The sequence below is a fragment of the Falco cherrug genome, chromosome 5 (assembly GCF_023634085.1).
Source record: "Falco cherrug isolate bFalChe1 chromosome 5, bFalChe1.pri, whole genome shotgun sequence".
In the NCBI taxonomy this organism is placed as follows: Eukaryota; Metazoa; Chordata; class Aves; order Falconiformes; family Falconidae; genus Falco; species Falco cherrug.
The window spans coordinates 87,011,831-87,029,363 of NC_073701.1; the positions used below are offsets into that span (position 1 = coordinate 87,011,831).

A 17,533-nucleotide genomic window follows, 5' to 3' on the forward strand; every position below is an offset into this window, starting at 1 on the left:
AGTGGGTCCATCCCCCGTTCTGAGGAGAATGCAGCCCCTGTGTCCTTCGGTCCTCAGCACTGTGAGCTGAGAGACATTTGCATTATGATAATCATTTTATTTGTCTTTGAAGAGTTCCAGGGTTAAAGTTATTATACAGTGACAAAACAATACTCCTGATTATTCTAATGAAAAAATGTGCTTTTTACCATAGCACCCTGACAAAGTGAAAATTTCTGTCAGTACATTTTAGAGTAAAATCACATTTTAAGAACATCTTAATCTGTTTTCACTTTTCAGATTTCATGCCATTTTGCATTTGTCATCTGATTTCTTTCAAGTGCTTCGCATAGACACATGTGCAGGCTTGTGTTTGTGTGCACACATGCATGTGGATAAGAAACTTTGGAAACTCTGTTAATTAGAGAAAGCAGCAGCATATGTTATGCTATGAAAACCTGAATCAGCATTTGCCAATATTATTTAGGGAGCTGATCTGAAAAAAAAATATCAACAAACTTCAGAACTAGAATGAGTACATAAGATTTTAAAATCCTGCACTCAAGTTGATTGAATTCCAGTGGGAAGAAACTCATCTGTGACATTTAGTCCCTTTGGCAGTAAAAATAGCCAGTCCTGTATAAATCACAATTCAGTAGCTTTAAATGAACTACAGAAAGACAAAAGCTTTGTCTTGTGAAATTCATCATAACATCTGAATGTTGGTTCACTAGCATACTTTTAGGTCTCTGTTGAAAGGTTTAAGAGATTCATATTTGGGTTTATTGTTTCTCCTAAGAGATTCAAGATATCTCATGATTCAAGGTCCCTTGTCGTATCAGATGAACACCAGCATTACTCTTACTACATCTCCTTGCAGGAACAGTCCTCTAGGACAACACAGGTTCTGCATTGTGTAGTGTTTTAAAATCCCCATGCTGAATTTCTGTCTTGCCCACAGTCCCTCTTGGGATAAATTGGACAAATTACCACAATAATGTAAATCAAGCATATTTCTTCTAAATTCTTGTCAAGGCCTGTACACTGCAGAGCAAGGCTGAGCACCACTAGCTCTTCTGCCAGATCTCAAGAAAACCTATGATCTTTGCTGCAGCAGAAATCTTTGCTGACTTCTTCCATATAACAACTGGGGATTAAAATAATCTGAGTGTCCTTGGGCAAGGACATCTTCCCTGCTGGCTGCTCTGCCCATCCTGGACATAGAAAGTGCAACTGAAGTGCCTACAGATATGTAGCTTGAGAGCCAGTGGGACACTTAGGATCCAGCCACTGCGTCTCACAGATGAGATTAAATGAGCTAGCCAGAGCCTGTATGCAGTATGAAGCAAAAGGATGCTTTTATAGTGGGAACTTGAGAAAGTGAGAGCCCCGCAGCCCTGTCTATTCCCCAGCTTTCTAGTCTGAGGACCTCAGGCAGCCCCTGGACCCACGGCTTTGCTCGCACACTAGCTGTGCATGTAGCCTGTGTTTTGGCCATCTCTTCTGTAATAAAGATCAATGGCTTTCTTCACTTATGCCAAATGAAGAATGGCTGACATACGTACTAGATTTAACATGACCCAATTTTCTCTCCCTGGCAAAGCAGTACATTGCACCCTCTCACACACTTCAGCTGACACCAGACAGTATCGCCACAGTATTTGCAGTATTCCCTAGGAATTCCCTGTAGACCAGAAATAGCACAGCAATGTGAGCTGCTTATCAAAGGAAAAGTGGCGAGGTTGGAAAGCCGACCCCTATAATAGAGAACAGCAGATTATGGTCTGCAAAGCAGAGCGCCATGTGTCATCAGCACTCAACACATAGGTGTACATCCCCTAAAGCACAAGCCCTAACAGAAGCAGCTAAAAAGAGAGCCTGAGTACAGCCTATTGCAGCTGCTTGCACCCCCCTGCAAGGCTGGCTGTCGCAGACTGAACCAAGTGGTCACATGCGCTGGACCGTGGAAAGAATGTGTGATGCCTGGGATGGAGAAGTGTCACTTTGTGTGACTCCCTCAGATGGTGTTTGACAGTGGTTAACAGAACTGTCTCCCTAGCTGACCCCTGAGCACAACGGTGTTCTCAATAGATGTTGTACCCAGCCTGTTCTTCAGAGTGTATCTTTAAAATGTCTAAGGTGGTTATTTGATGCTAAATAGCAGATCTGCAGGCCATATCACAGTCTGCTACAGGGACCCCCAAGCTACCACTAAGTGGGTTCATTAATTCAGTGAAGGGAACATTTCTGCCTTGAAATGCAGCATGGTCATGTTGGTAAGATCTTGCACCCAAACACATCAAGCTGGGTAGACTGCCACAGTCATAAAATCATTGAAAATAAGACCAGAAAGGACCTCAAGAGGTCATCCAGCTCAACTCCCTGCCCGGAAGCAGGATCAGCTCTGTCCACATAATTCCTGACATATATTTTTCTAGTCTGTTCCTGAAGTCTCCAATGATGAACATCTCATAACCTCCCTGAGCAATCTATTACACCATTTTATTCCTAGTATGCTAAATACTGCTTCATTTTAGGCCTATTATTTCTCATCCTAGACATAGCAGACTTGGCAATATATGTTTTCCAGTTTATTCCTTGATTTTCTACAGGTTTTTTATATACATGAAGATGACTATGCCCCACCAATTTTCTGAATAAGCATCACCAGGTGCCTCAACTTTTCCTTCTGTGCCAGTCTCTTAGACAATAACCTGGTCATCATAGCCACCTCCCTCTTGACTTTCTCCCATTTTTCTCATGCTGTTTCTGTTTTCAGACAGAGCTTGGTGTAGACATGCCCTTAAGGGTTCTCTTAGAGAACATGCCATGGATATATTTTCTCTGGTTTTCAGTAAGATAAGCAAAGGGGAGCTAGCGAGCACTTGTCAAAAGTTTCCAACTGGACTTTATAACACTTACGATGCGCTGTCACTGAGGTGTCTGTAGTTTTGTCAACTAAAGCAATTTAAATGGCCTGTGGAGGTGGGTGATAGCTGCCATAAGGGACATAGCTGAGGCTAGCCACCTGAGCACTTACACACATTCTCAGGAAGGTTTCATAGCAAATAGCCCACACTATCACACCTGCCATCCCCCCAGACCACCAGTTTTAGAGATCAATTGGCCATGAGCATACAAGTATCTGTCCTGTCTGCACTAGGTCCATTCAGTGGTACTGAACAGGTGCACAGCCATGCAGACTGTCTTTTTGTGAAGAGATATTAGATTTTTTTTTTAAAAAAGAATTTTCTTCAGCCATCTTCACAACTATTCTGATGCTACCTTGTAATCACTGGAAATGATCCTGTTTCCATACCTTCATGGAAAAGAAACAGCTAACATGATTCTTTTTTCTGAAAACACCTCACACAACATCACATTAGAAGTGGTATTATGTGATTTACAAGCTTGAGCTGACCAAGCATGCTAACTCAGATATGGACTATTCACAGTAAATTTTCAATCCAAAAGAACAGCAAAAAGTGTTGGGTTTTTGTTTCAGGTTTGTTTTTTTTTTTTAAAAAAAAAGGTAATTCTTAACTTCTTTTTTTATTTGACCAGTGTACACATTCAGGATATATCGCTTGCATCCTGCTCCAAGAAGACATGTTTCCTGGACTGAGCCGTATACCCTCAGGGCTAGAGCAAGTCTCAGGAAAATGTCCACTTGTGTGTCACAGCCACACTTGTACGTGCGAGAATCACACCGGGTTTGCTGCCTAGGAGATAAATCTGTGAGCATGGAAGTGGCTGCAGTGTCTAGGTACTAATGAATTTGCTTCATTCTGATCAATGGATCAGAACTGTGTTACGTGTCAAGGTCAAATTCCCAGGTTTACCTGGAGCAACGGGTATAATTTATGTAACAGCAATACCACCATGTACATTTACCAAAAAACTTCATGTTATTCTAACAATGTGGCCATGATCACATGTATAACATTAGGGTCTGAGAATAATACTTCTTGTCCTTAGACAAAATTCTTCCAATTCCTTTCTTATCTCAGCTTATCTCCTCTCCATTAAAGGCATATCCAAACACTTTGTGCCACATTGTTATTTATGTTATAGTTAAAGCCTCTTAATAATTTCTTAAAGGGAATGTTCTTGTTCAGTTCAGTATGTACTCAGATGACTGCTCTTAGAATTAATTCACTTATGCATTGTTACCCAATCATCCAAATATTTGCGATTATAGTCTCACTTCTGATAGCTGTTTCATTTCTTATCATTGCTGTATCTTCACCATCATTCTCTGAGAGCATACAAGCAGTTCCTGAAAAAATCCCTTGCATCAACAGCTGTTACAATGCTGTTTTTTCAGAAAATAAATGCACTTCAAGTAAGCATATAGTTAAAAGTGAAAACTTTTTGTCCTATTTTTTAAAATTATCAAGCATCTGCGAAATCACCTGATTTCAGTTAGAAATATGACTAACCTGTATTTTAAAATATATGTTTGTCAGGCCCTGCAGATGTTTTAGTCAGAGACACGTGTATGGAAGCAAATTATTTTTTTTTTATGCTGCAGAATAATGTCATAATCAACACAACTATTAGAGAAATGGGCTTGTGATAAAAAATAATTTTTACTGGGGAAAGAGCAAGTATAGGTAGGTGACATTTGGACAATGATAAGGAAGGCTGGGGAGGCAATAGCCTCCAGTGAGTGTCATCCTGAGAGGCGCACATGAGTCCAGGCATGCTGCAGGACACAGCTCCTCAGCCCACACTGACTTTGCACCTAAACCAAGCAGTAAGGAGTGATCTGCTGTCTAGAGACCCTCTCCAAGGGATCTGCCAGCTCTGTGTACAGTAAACACAGTTCTGTAATCAGCGTACATGTTGAGACTCTTGAATGGTGGTTAACTCAGTGCCCCTGGGATTAGCTTGAACTAAAGGCATCAGCAGGAAAAAGAAAATTCAGTTATCCAACACATCATTAGTTCTCAAGCTGTGGTCTGAAACCATGATGGTTTGCAAGAGAGCCTGTGGAGCACTGTTAAGCAGCAAAATTTACAAATGGGTTGACTAGAAGTGTGATAGTAGATGCACACAGTGGCCCATGAGAAAATGCGAGGGTTGGTCCAACAAATGGAAATGACTGTCATAAGAGCACAAAAAGCCTCTTCAGAAAAACTTTTTCGTCTGTAGCAAGCATGTAAAACAAAAAATGTTACAGCTTTCCAAAATTCCTCCAAAAATTGGAAGCTTTTGTTTTATTGTAACAATAGTGTGGGAACAAACATTTGTTCTCTTTCTGTTTCTAGAGTTACCCTAGTGCTTGGGTGGGAATGGAACAAAGCCCATGTGAGAGATCTGCACTTGGTTTTGTCTCTGGGCTGACCTGAGTTTTAATTATCGTGGTTTGGATTTGAACCAGATTATCACCTATATCTGAACAAAACTCACTTCCTTTACACCAGAATGTGTCCCCCATACATACATGACAGAGATGTCTAACCACGCTCCAGAAAAATAAGCAGGCAGAGAATTTACTAAGCACATCTTTTACAGCTAAATGAAAATTTACAAAAGGAAAAATAGTTTCACACTTTGAACAAAGCACTTCTGCACGATGCAGTTGGAAAGAGGTAAGGGATTTAAAAGAGGTAAAGGACTTAACCAGCCCCAAGATGTTTAAAAAATGTGTACAAGGCAAAGAAAGGGAGGCTAATGTTAAGAGCAAATAATTGCCCTGCATGGAGCCAAAGACGTCCCTTGCCCACCACTTTCACTGTGGCCACCAAGGCTGTGCCTCTGACAGTGAATAAAAGAAGTCAGGGCACGTTTTCAGCCTTGCAGACAAACAGCACAGCACAACTTCTGTCAGAACCGCTGAGTTCTCTAAACTTGGGTCTCTGCTGTGGCTCTATTTAGTTTCCTAGAATAAATGTAGCTTAATAGATTGTTAAGGAAAGAATATAGGAAATAGATCAAGTCAAATGATCCTTTCTCTGGTACAGCATCCCAGCCTCTGCAGTTCAGCACCCTTGGGACTTCCTGAGCCAGAAGCTGTAGCTACAATTTAATATATGAAGACGGACTCTCCTCCATGTCTTTTTCAGCTTTATTGCATGAAAATGTGCTTCTTTTCATTTGTTTCAAGTCTGGCACCTAATAGATGCACTAGTTCTTAATTCTTATTCTGTAAGAAACACTGAATATTTATTTTTTTTACTCATTGTTCCAAACTTTTTTATTATTATTTTTACAGGCTTCATAATTTCCCCTCAATCATTTTTCCAGTGTTATCTATTTAACCTCTGCTTGTATAGAAATTTTTCTGTAGCGCAGTTCTTCCTTGTCACCCTTCTCTGTGCTCTCTAGATCCATTTCAGAAATGGATTACTCAGAACCACATTTATTGTTCAGATGTGGGTGTACAATAGATTTACATATCCATCTGAAATTTTTATTTCCTCATTCTTTTCCCAATAATTCCTACTTTAATTGTCACGTTTTTCTTGTAGAAGGCACGTCAACTGAACATTTCACTGATGTTTTCAGGGACTTTAAGGTTGGTTTCAAGAGTAGTAATAGTCAATTTAGAGTCCATCACTGTGTATGAACAGTGAAGGTTATTTTTTCTCAGTGCATGACTTTCCATTTATTGACGTTGATTTCATCTGTCATTTCATTACTTAATATCATGAGACTGTTCTGTTACTCTTCACATGCAGCTTATGCTTTTACTACCCTGATTAATTCTGTATCATTACACAAAAAATCACCTCTCAGCTCACTTTTCCACAGTATTTATGAATCCAGATCCTTGGACTGCTGATGGTTCCTTGCTGTCAAAAATGATTATTCACCCTATCCTTTGTTTCCTATCTTTCAACAAGTAATCCAGGAAAGGGTTTACCCTTCTACCCCATGACAATTCGGTTTAATTAGTGCTGTTGGTCTCTTTTTGAAAATTCAAGTTCATAAGTTTGAATCAACATTATGCAAATAATCCTTGCCTCCTTCAGAGAATTGTCATAGTTTTGCAAAGTGTGGCTTTCTTCCACAGAAGTTGTTCTGATTCTTGCCCAATATATCATTTTTACTCTTTTGTCCACTGAATATTTTTTATTATAATTTCTAGCAAATTTTCTGATAAGCATGTTAGACTTACTGATCTGCTGGAGCCAATAAAAGCCCATTTTAACAGCTGATGACCCATTTGATGTTTTTATTGTTTTGCTATCAGATTGCTAGGTATTAGTCTCTTCTATTACCAGTTCACACAGATACAGTCCTCGTGTATTTTACCCATAAAGAAAATCTGCAGTATAGATACCTCCTTAGTCTTTCCTACAATGACCACTAATGCAAAAAAAAAAAAAAAATCATCTATAGGCTTGCACTAGAGTCTTTGTTTATTACAATCCTATTCACGAATGAATCTGCCTTTAACAGATGACTTTCCTTCCAAACATTTGAAATACTTCTTCCCCCCATTTTTTTGGGGGGGAGGTAGGGGGGTGGGGGTAGGGGTGGGAGGGAAAGCTTTATTTCATTTCTGATAGATGATTTCTTTTCTACTAATAATCCCTTGTTGTCTGCTGTTCAATTACTAGTTCAGGGAAGAAAAATTACCCTTTTAGCTAATTATTCTTTTTAACTAGTTTTCTCAGTTTAAAGTAATTTTGTTCTTTAATGGTAAATATTACATGGGTGTGATTAATTTTTTTTATGTTTGTTCACTACTGTTATTGCGAGTTTTCTCACATATACAAGGATGTGAAACTTGAATATTCTGTGTCCACTGTTGCATGGTGCCTCATGGGTAACTGATATCAGTAATCAGATACTGTGCATTAAATCCTGATATAAATCTAGAAATAACCCTTATTTTGAGTTTTTTTGACTGACAATTGCAGTATGCAGTCAGTTACAATGATGTTCATAGAGAGTGAAGTTTATCGAATGTGGCTTTAAGTTTGTTTTTAATAATCTAGACACCTCAATTTTGCTCTGCTTTGGATGTCAGTGCTCTTTATTGGATCATAGTTTCTCTATTCGTTAGTTCTCCATCTGCTAAATGGGAACAATAGCACATATTTGCATTGCATTGGTATTAGGAAGACAAATATACTATAAATTATGAGGTATAATTAGGAAATGCAACAATAACAGAATTCATGGAAGCATTCAAGATAAAAAGATTAAACTTTCAAAAACATCTGGTTTGTGTATATGGTGCTGTACCAAATATTGAACCATAATGAGCATTAATGTTTACAGGTTCTACCTCTGCATCTCTGAAAATCTTTAATGTTTCAGTAACATGCAGGTTGTGTTAGGCTTTATAAATGCATGATATGAATACTTACGGTTATAGAAAAACAAACATGCTAAGAATGGGAACAAAGGCTAAAATATATATGAGATGTATTTCATACTTTGTTTTGTTTTGTTCCATATCGTGAACTTATGCCATACCCTTACCTGTACTTCTATAAAGCAATTTTGAATAGGTTGAATTTTGTAGCCATATTGGCAAAAGTTTGTATTGAGAAGCAAGTTGCAGGAGGAGGGAGCTGCAGGCCAGTCAGGAGAGGAATCCCAGGTGATGATTTGCCTGGGAGACACCGCAAACGGAAGACAAAAAAATTAATGAAGAGAGAACTGGATACAGAATCACTGGTGCTGCAACAGGGTTAAGAATGACCCAGAAGCAGCAAAAAATGGTCACATAGGGAAGGGACAAACTCTGTGGAGACCTCAGGGCAAGGCACCGATTAGATGCACCAGCGAAGTATAAGCCACTGAGAGAAATAAAAGGGTGTTGAGTCAAATGCTTGGGCCAGACAGACCACAATGATCTTTTCAGTGAACTGGGGTAAAGCAGAAAGATCTCAGCACTGGCCTCACCGGTGAAGAGGGCTGCAGAGCGCACCGCGACAGGGCAGTGGTTCACTGCAAGAGGCAGGAAGGTGCATTTGTAATGTATTAACTGCGCAGCTTCGTGTTTGCAGAACCAGCCAATACTCAGACGACCAACATAACTATGAATTAAACACGGTTATATTCGAGGTGATTTGAGAAATTGTAAAACGCTACTATGTCATGTAAAATCTGTTATTGTATGTCCTGATGTGTAATGAGCAATGATGTAACCCAATAGTTTGACAGATCTGATTTAGGAGACTAACTTAAAAACCAAAACTGTTTTATTATAAAATAATATAATTTAACAATCAAAAAGATGTGCTTAAAATATATATATATCCAAAAAACCGCCCTAAGGTAGTTTTTAGACAGCTCACAATTTCAATATCCTATTGCACAGGATTGAAGATAGTTTCAGAATATATATGCACTAAGTTCCAACATCTACAAATTCTTTTCTTTTCTTTTAACAGTATACCATAAAGTTTCTGCTAAACCACAATTTTTATCAGTCATTAAGATTAAAAGTATGTATTTTATGGGCAGGAGGAAACAAGTCAACATATAAGGAAAACAGATGCTTCTGAATCATTTTTAGCATTATTTAATAGTCTGAAAATAGTGCTCTTGTTTGTAATAAAAGTCAGGTATTGTGTGAAGTTTATCTGGGTTCTTTAATCATTCTCAGAAACTGACTTAAGATTTAGGCATAAGAAGTTTTGAAAAAGTTCTTGATGTATTTATTCTCTATGCTACCTTCTGAAGAAACATATCAGAGGCAGTCATCATACCTCATTTTACACAGCTACAATGCCAACAACTCCATCTGGCCTATTTGGATAACTCCCTGTTATTTTCAGTAAGATATATGGGCATTTCCAGAATGCATTTCATCCCAATGAGGACATCTAAAACAAGTCAGATGAGTCACAATACGAGTGTCTATTCCTGTAAACAGCTGCCAAAGGAAGCCTGGGTGAGCAGTTCAGGCATGGATATCTAATGTGTACATAACTTAAGGGAGATGAAACCCAATCAGGAAGGATGGTGACACTAGTAGATGGGAAGAAAAAACACGAGGGACATCATGAGTAATAAGAAGCTATAGAGAGTGGGACAGACAGATCTTCATGTGACAAGAAGGAAGGAGCAAATCTGGGAAAGTTCATGTTGAAGTTCCTGAGAAGCTGATGGGCAGGGGCTCGAGTCACAGATGCCAAAAGCAGAAAATGTCCAAAAAAGCTTCATGTCAGGCAGCAGTGAAAGACAGGGAATAAGGAGCCTACCAAAATGCTCAAAGAAAAATGGTAAATGGAAAACGGGATAAAATGGGCAGGTGCCCCTTTGCTGAAACCAGGAAGGGTGGGCATACCTTCTCTTTTACTTCTTGCAGCAAATGATTTGTGCTATTCGGTCAGGTCTATTGGGAAGGAGAAAGCCAAGCAGCCGCAGCGCCCCTGCCCCACGGGCAGCGCCTGGTGAGCTCAGAGGCCCAGGGCAGAGCAGTGACTGCCGTTATGCAACTTCCCTTCCAGTAATGCTGCTACCTCTAGCCTGTAACCCATGGTCACTTTAATAACAGCCTCAGCTATCTGATTTGCCCTAAATAGTCAAAGGGAGTATTTTTTTCCTCTGTGGTCAACTACACTATTTTTATAATAACAGTCTTTATCAAGATCCTGATTTTGATCCAAATTTCCTGTCACAGTTGTGCACTTCTTTGATTGTGTGGGTTTATTTCACATCCTTAACATTAAATAAATGCAGAGGAGTGGGGTTTTTTCACATTAATTTTCTTTTCTCAGATTTGTTCCTTTCTTTTTTTTTTTTTTTCACAGTAATTGCAGTAGGATTAACTGCATTGTTAGAGTTAGAGGTCTGAATACAAATAAGAGGGCTTTTCCTTTTCTCTTCCCTGACTACATTTCTATTACTGCAATCACAAGTATTGTTAACAACGTTAAAGCCCACAGCAGATGTGAACCAGGCTATAGTGAGAGAATATTTTGATTCCACAAAAAAGTTCAGTGCTGAAACATAATGTTCTTGCTTCCCAGCTATTACAGGGCAAACTAGCATGCACTTTTGAAAGTTAATATCTAATTTTCTAGATGCCTGCTGCCAATTTGTTTCCATTCTACTTCAATATAGTAGGCAATGAGAAGGGATTTTGCAAAGATTACTACTGGGCTTATTATTATTGCACTAGCAGTTCTGGAAAACAAAATACCAAAACTCAGCTGATGATGACATAGTTATACAACAAAACTGGCTGCCCGGAACTCAGAGCCTGGAATGAGCCCCTGGAGGACACCTCGGGCTCACACCCTGCGACTTAGATAACACCAGTTTATCTTTTATGCTATGGTCTTAGTTTTATTGCAAAACTGGATTTAGGTGAGGAGCTGAAGGGCTATGCGGTCTTTAACCTCCCTTTTTGCCCAGCATTTGGAATACGGATGAGGCCAGGAGTGACAGCTGAGGGCTGCTGCCAGCTGACGGCTGCTGGACAGCCCGTGCGAAACAGCTGCCAGCCGTGCGGGGGGGGGCAGCTGTGGTGCGGGGGGGGCAGCTGTGCCACCACACAACCCCATGCTCTCAAGCGTGAGGGTGACCAGCAGTTCAGTGTCACAGCAGCTGAGCGACCCTGGCCGCCTGGGCACCGCTGCCCGCAGACCCCTGAAAGCCACACGCACCTTGTGTTGCACTTGCCCTCTCCCCCCAGTCACTCCCTCCGCTACCACGCAGGCAGTGAATAAAACAAAAAGGAATGGCTTTTGTAACTCTGCAGGAATATTTGTCATTTTACAGTGATGTGCCTCAACCAGTGGAGATGAATGGAATTGATGGTTCCAGGACAGAAGAAAAGAGATTCCCTTTTCCCTGCAAGATTTCCTGAAAAAAAGTGATGGCTGACTTGACCCCTTTTGTTGCTGGAGGTGATTTACTAAATATGACCTGGAACCCTATTTGAATTTAGCTGACCAAGTCTTTGAAGTTTTATATCATATGTAGTTTTTTGCTTCAACTGTATTCCAGTTCTTATCCAGCCTTAATAATTCGATTACCATAATATCCATCTGAAATGTACCCAGACCTTTAAAGGTTGAGGTTAGGACAACCATGATTAAACAGCAGTTAATAAAAAGTAGGGAGAAATAAAGAAAAAAACAACAAGTGTTAGAGGCCCATTCAAAATCTGCAGAATTGCATGAAAATTGTACCAGGTTTAAACCATAAAAAGCATTCTGTAATACCTTCTCTACCACAAGTAGGTATAAGCTAAGTGTGTTCAGTAGCCCTGAAATGCTGTTTCCTTTTCTAATTAAGGAAAAGAGCTTTCTAGGGATGTCTACAGAATAATACAAAATGCTCTGAGAAGATGCCAAGTTATAGTGGAAATGTGTTTGCTCCTAGTGTAAGTAGAAAGACTTGAGATCCTAGATGCTTAGAGGAACAGAGACACCAGATGCTGGCGTGAATGCTTTCTGTATTCCTTCAGACAATTCAGCAACCCTAGTTATTTAACTCTGGGCCAATTCTTTTAAACAACACTCGAATCTAACAAATCCATTAAAGTCCAGGACCTCTATGAAGGAATGCTTACACGACCACAAGCAACCCTGTCACCATGTTTTGAGGAGATCCATCCCTTTCCCACTTTCAAGTGGAGCGGAGCCAGCTGTGTGTGTACATGCTCCTCAGTCCACCGCAAAGCAAACTGGCGCTGATGGATCTCTTCCCAGTTTTGACAGTGTGCTTTTTGCAAATTCTCCGTTGTCTTACTTGTGGCATGGGTGCATAATAATAATTTCCTTCATGTGGGATAAGAGATCTCAATTAAGCAGATGTGGTCGGGATGGACACAAATTCATTTGTAGGTGACAATGGAAGATCTGGGAATTGAAATGTCTGGTTTCCAGCTCAGTAAAATTCCTTTAACTGAAACATTTTGTAATAAATACCATCTTTCTAATTCTGTATTTTCCTACCTCCACTCATTTCCCTCCTCATCCCAGAGTGTATTTGACAACCTCAAACTTGGAAAATAAGTACAATAAGCATCCAAATACATGAGCTGAAAGAATAAAGGAAATGCGATGATGATTGCTGGAAAAGGGGGACGAAAGGCATGATCCTCACAAATAGTGGTATTAAACCTTTGATGAAGTAATTAATAACATTTTAAAAGCTCTCCCACTCACAGCACATTTCTTTCTGTAATTGTGATACACTAGGAAATTCAGTGCTCAATTGCCCTGAAACTCATTCACAATCCCTTGGTAGCAGCTAAGTAATTCCTGTAGCTTCCCAATGACAGAGAACATTTTTAACCTACATTTCCATATTAATCTGGTAATGCTTCCACACTGTTTCAGGGAAAATGCTGCTTGCTCTGCAAGGTCAGTCCCCAGAGAGCAGCTCAGAAGTGACAACATATAAATGTGCTTTCTGCCCATGTGCACCACTTCTCTTCCCACTCCAGCACATCCTAAAAACAGATGACTTGCTGAGTCCCAAGAGCCAGAGAGGGGATTATGCAAATACCTAGGGCTTTTTATTAAGGGTGGAGGAGAAAAACTTCCAAGTAAATTCTGATTGCTGAGTGAGTTTTGTTGTGTTTTGTTTGCTTCACAAGTTCATTGAAATGATTTCTTTTCTGTTGGGATTCTTCAAAATAGAAGGGAACAGAAACCTGTGGTTGCTGATCAGCAAAAACCAGCCTATTTAAGACACCCCCTTCTATTTTCAGAACTTCCACTAAGCAAGAAATCTCTACTTGGCTCTCTGTTGAACCTGTGAGTTAATTTTAGAGCTGTTATCCTGGAAGTCCTTCAATGCTGGAGTTCATCGACAGCAAACATACAGCTAAGAAAAAACACCATTCCTCTATGGGAACGGTGGGAATTACACTGTGCACTTAATGGATCCCCTGGCAGCATTTATATGACCTAGGTTAGGCAAAGCCAGTGACTCTATCACTGGAAAGAGGACATGCCTAGGTAGCTAAACCATTACTCTGTGACCTGTATAATGGAAAAGGCACGCCCCCACAGAGTAGGTAAAATGTCTTTTTTTTTTTTTAAATTCAGAGAGCTTCAGCACTTCAGCAGCTACATCTTGCTGCTCTAATCTAGACAGTACTCTTTGATATCAGATAACCACTTTTCTTTCATATGCCTACCCCTCCAGGGCAGAAGTTCTCAATTCTTTGGTACATAGAGTACATCAAGGCATGTCTCAGTTGGCAGCTCCTGGTATTTAGTACAAAGAGTTTCCTACCCCAGACTGCTAACTGTAATATAAATATTTGGATTGATTTACCTAACAGTCAAATGTTTAAAACCTCTATCTGCTACTGTACTGTACTGTTCTGCTCACAGCTATTTCATGCTGGGCTTTGCTGGATTTTTCTTCAGCTTTTAGTGAACCTCAACCAGACCAGGGAGAGCCATCAACCTTAGGAACCCTCCAGGGAGCATGAAGGAGGGTAAGTGCTGCAATACCTGGCCACCACCCAAAAATCAGTGCATTACCTACTACAGCAGATAATTTCTGAATGCTTTCTCTTGAAGACTTTTTCATAGTATTTTTTTGCTTTTGTCAAAAACATATTCAAATACATCATCTGCACAATGTATGTCAGGATGTCGCATAGGTCTGTGATAGCAGATACTAGCTTGCACCCAAAGACTTTTCCCTTTCAGGTAAAAAGGTTCATTTGTATACTGAACTACAAATTATGACATGAAAATATTTCTAGGGAGAAATTATATTGCGCTTGTCACCCAAAGACGCACTACCACAAAGACTACCAAAGATGAGGTGTGGCATTCAGGTGTTCGGGTTCGTTGAAAAAGCAATTAATGAAAGGAAGAGTTGAAACCGCCCTTCACTGCTACCTGTAAAATTGAGGAAAAGTCTATATAAATGAAGTACTTTACTTCCGTCTATAACAAATGTAGGTGAGAGCACAAAAAAGCACATGATGTGCTCCTCCCCAAATGAAGATTCTTCAGAAGGCCTGTGAGCTTTTTATCTCCTTTGCATACACTTACATTTTTAATGCCACAAGGCATACATTAAATTAAGGATTCTTGTATATGCAATTATAGCATTTTAAAGAGTTTCTTCAGCAGCTGTTGAAAATAAGTATCAGCCACTCTGGGCAATTAAATTTCATAGCTCAAAATGACAGAAAGAGCATTCTCCATTAGCACAAGCAGTAGGGAAGTAGATATTATCTGAACTTGGAAATTATTCTTGCTAAAAGAAACCTGGAAAGGTCATTGTCACTTGCAAAACAAAATTATTACTTTAAAAATAAATATTAATTAATATTATATACTAGAGGAATGAAGAGTTGCTGAAAATATTAACCGCTCCACTTAGCTGTGTTGCAGATCAGAAAATTTATTTAGGCTTTCAGGAACAAGGACTTTCTTTTTGTCACATTTTTGTACAATTCTCAGCACAAATGAGCTCTGGTACCTGTCGATGGGCCCTATAGCCTATTACAAGACTGATTCTTTTACCAATATAATGACAGAAAAGCTAGTAGAGCTATTGTGTTTTCCCACTTTTCATGACAGAATGGGAACTTCAACAAAATTAACTAGACCCCAACAACATTCCCACTCTCCCTAAATCACAAGTTGTCTAAACATTATATATTGTCTAAAATTATTTGGTTGATCAGGAAAACAAAGTCACCATATGTTTTTCATATTCAGTAGATCTCCAAATGGTATAATTAACGCTGTACTGTAATTACATAATGTACAAAATGAGCATTATTTACATTAATTACATAAAACCATAATTAATAGACGAGAAGGTGGCAGAGATTCTTTCTGTCATCAGCTACTATCTTGTCATCCAGAAAGACAGATGCAACATCTGCCCAGCTTTGTGTACAGTTGCAGGTAAATAAATAGTGTCACATCATTTCTTGGAAAACATCTAAGGCACACATCAAAGTTATAGCATGCACAGTTTGAGTCACGGGCAAGGTGAGATCTTGAACGTAAAGCTACCCTAAAAGTCATAATAAGGTAAAGGAACTCAACCATTGCTCAACCCCAGAGGGGGGAGGAAAAAGAAAAGACGTGTATAGAAGGGCTCTGCTAACTGGTTACCCACAAATCAGAAATGGCAAAGCCCAGCCAGTGATAGAGACTGCACAAGGAAAGCAACATGTGCCCCAGTCCCAGGATGTTACTGGGAGTCCTGAGCTTCATGAACTGCTCTGGGGAATAGGCTCCACAGAGCCAGGAGTGCTTAGCACATTTGTCTTTGTCCTCCAAGATTTTTTTGTAACATTGCTTTCCATAGATTGAAACTATGTCCTGCAACATATAAGGAGGAACCAGGCTACCTAATATCGGCATACCTCCCCATCGCTTCTGCAGGAAACTAGGGTGTGCCAGCCCTGGGCACCTGAGCTTGGTTCACTCATCACCCTCCTGACCTCAAATCCCAGAGCAATTCCAGCTCCTAAATCAGGTACCTATGACACATAATTTCAACAGAGCCCTTTGTTCCCCCTCTCAGCACACCTTCATATTAACATCTTCCAGTTAATAACCTCAACGTACTCTGGCACTGCCTGCCCATGACCAGGAGTACAGGCAGAAACATTCTCTACTGTACTATTTTACATCTTAATCTTGCAATTTATACTTTTTTTCCATCTGTCATGCTCTGGGCATAAAGATCAAGCCCAGAATACTTAATTTCTTACAAGACAGTTCGTTTTTGTGTTTCCTCTATAATTTCAGTCTAATAGCTATTCTGCAAAATTTACCGGTGTATTCTACACATGCTATCTTAGGATTTGCATACATAAGTCTTATCTCTGTTAATGGTGCTGGGAGGGATGTGCATAAATCCCCACACAGATATATGAAATAATGGGACTCTTAAGGCTTATTTATTTCACACTGGAAAACATGTTATAGTTATTGCAATAATCTCTACAGCTCTGATCTGGTATATGAAACAAATAGGTATTCCATATATTACTGTGTAACTTCATTTAATCATTACTGTAAAATCCAGAAAACCCTTTGCTATCAAAAAATTTTGATGCATTTCAAGTGCTTCTTTTCCATTATAATATATGTTTTGACTGGTAATTAATGCTTCCTTTTTACTGCATATATACAACATTCTTTTCTTCATGTTCTCTTTCATACAGTCTAGATACAGCGTATGCCATTTTAGGTTAATAAAATCAGACGCCTGCAATTATTCTTCACAGGGGCCAGTGATGGTATTAATCATTCCTTCAAATTGTTCTTCCAGACAACATAATGTTCTTTCAGTAAAATGTACAAGATGTTCTTATTGAACATTTCATTAACTAGTTCCCTTAGTGCTCTTTGGAGTATGTTTACTATGGCATCTGTGTGTGTGTAAAATATGTAGAGCTTTGCTTTGAATTCTTCATATGCTGGTCTTGATATATAGATTTTTCACTTTTTTTTCGGTGCCTCGAAGTCTTATGTATGTATCATACCATAGATACGTAGCCCTGTTTTGGATTTTTATTATAATCTACCCATTTCTTTTCTATATGAGCAGCTGAAAAATGTGGGTCAAGGGCAAATCCCAGCCTAGAGGCAGTGAACAGTGAAAGCTGAACCTATCTGATCTGGTAGGTGTC

The 17,533-nt window shown here is 39.5% G+C and overlaps 1 long non-coding RNA gene across 1 annotated transcript in view; it reads right to left on the reverse strand.

The window, feature by feature from the left end:
* LOC114015706 (uncharacterized) overlaps positions 1-10,350 on the reverse strand; it is a 38,022-nt gene extending 27,672 nt beyond the window's left edge. Inside the window, exon 1 of the long non-coding RNA XR_003559775.2 lies at positions 10,238-10,350. This is a non-coding gene — a long non-coding RNA (uncharacterized LOC114015706). The remainder of the gene's footprint in view (positions 1-10,237) is intronic.
* Positions 10,351-17,533: the final 7,183 nt, after the last annotated feature.